We start from the raw sequence: 1,957 nt of genomic DNA on the forward strand, positions 1-1,957 counted from the left end.
CTTCACGAGATTGACGTGGTGAATTTTGAGGGGAGGGAAACACGTCAATGTTCTGTAAATCTCCTTGATTTTGATGGATTTGATTTTCATGGTTTTCCAAGGTGTTTTCACTGTTATTGTTGTTTGACATGATGATAACAACGGCTGGAATGTAGCTTAAAAGAGAAGATTATCAGATTCCCGGTAACGGAACCAATTTGTTTAACCAAAAATCTGAGTCTTTGGTCAAAGCTTTAGAAATATAAAGAAATTCGGGTTACTGATAATCTAGAGACGAAAATAATAAAAGACTTTTGAGAATAATAAGTAATTTTGTATTTCAGTGTAATCTCAATAATATTTCTTGTCCCCTTACAGATGTCGAGTCCTTCTCCTTTTATAGTTGATTTTAGGAGAATGTATAATGCTTTTGTCTTAATGAGGCAATTATGAGCAATAAATGACATTAAAAGAAACGTTACTCAATCATTCTTATTAAATACAAATTCTCTAACGTATTTAATATTTAATGCTGAATTTGGACTCTTGTGCGTCATCAGATTCATATCTTCAATCCCTTCCGATCTTCGGGTTTTAAATGACTTATATAGGTACGAAACTCATGCCTTTTGAATAGCGACTCGTGCATATTTAACTTTCTTCTCTCCGTATCTATTATCGCCCATGCCTTCTTGGTTGATTACCGTGTTCTGACCATTTGACTAGTCCACGTGTCATGACACGTCATCTTCAATATATAAATACAGTTTATTCCCAATACAGATGCATTACAACAACTTCTCTCAAATAGTCTAATTGATTAAATTATAGTAATTCACCATAATTCTGATGCAATATGCAATGTTATTATTATTTCTACTACATGTGACATGAATGTAGTATATAGCAAAAACGATTACAGAATCGGAGGTGACAAACACTTGGCTTGCGTCTTCCCCATAGAGTGTACGTAGGTGAAAAAAATATCGTTTTATAAATATATATAAAACCTCGAACACCCTTTAAAAAATTTCTGACTTCGTAATTGCTCTCCTGCAGAATTAGCTTAGATAAAGGGGGTTCGACTGAATTCTCTTAGCTGAAAATTATATTGTACTAATTACATAAAAATTAATTATGTATGTTATCTATAAGTTATTGAATCATCTTTGACATGCGAAAAAATTCTAATAAAATAGTAAATAGAATTCAAAAATTACTGTAGATCATAGATGCGAGTCCCAAGTGTTTCTTTTTTAATTCCCTTAATACAAAATCGTGATTCCGCCACCTGGTTGTATAGTGCTTTAGTGAAGGATATTAACTTCGTATGTTCAGAGAAGATAAGCATTACCTGAAATAAAAACAAAGAATAGGGGATCTATTCAGGGGCGGAGCTAGCCCTACGCTTACGGGTAACTTTTGAGCAGACTCTATATTTATCTTGTAAAATTCATAAAATATATACAAATTATTATTTTAGAACCCAATAACTTAAAAGAACTAGAATCCCGAACACATAAGCTTAAAATTATGGCTCCGCCTCTGAATCTATTGCAATGGAAACAAAGCGTTGGCTTATATATGTGCATTGCAAAATGAGTGTTGTGTTTATCTTTGATTTTTTTCGAGAAGTTTTGATAAGCATGAATATGCCAGCAGTTATCCACGTGATTTCCTCAAGCAGTCAAGCTGCTGAAGTTGTTTTGGAAATCAAAGCGTTCTCTCAAGTATTCACGTGCATGCATGCAAAATCAATTTTACGTTTTTGTTTTTCAAGAAGTTCCGATAAGTATGAGAATATGGTGATTTAATAGACGTTATCCCGAAAAATAATATTAACAAGTAACTATCTATATAATAGCCAGCCGTTGATAAATGGAGTATATTGTTATTCGTAAACGTAATCTATCAAACTACATAGCTAGTGAAAAATGCCAGGTGGTAAAGGAGGAGGGGGTGGCGGTAAAGGCGGCGG

This window comes from Nicotiana tabacum, chromosome 20 (assembly GCF_000715075.1).
Source record: "Nicotiana tabacum cultivar K326 chromosome 20, ASM71507v2, whole genome shotgun sequence".
Taxonomy (NCBI): Eukaryota; Viridiplantae; Streptophyta; class Magnoliopsida; order Solanales; family Solanaceae; genus Nicotiana; species Nicotiana tabacum.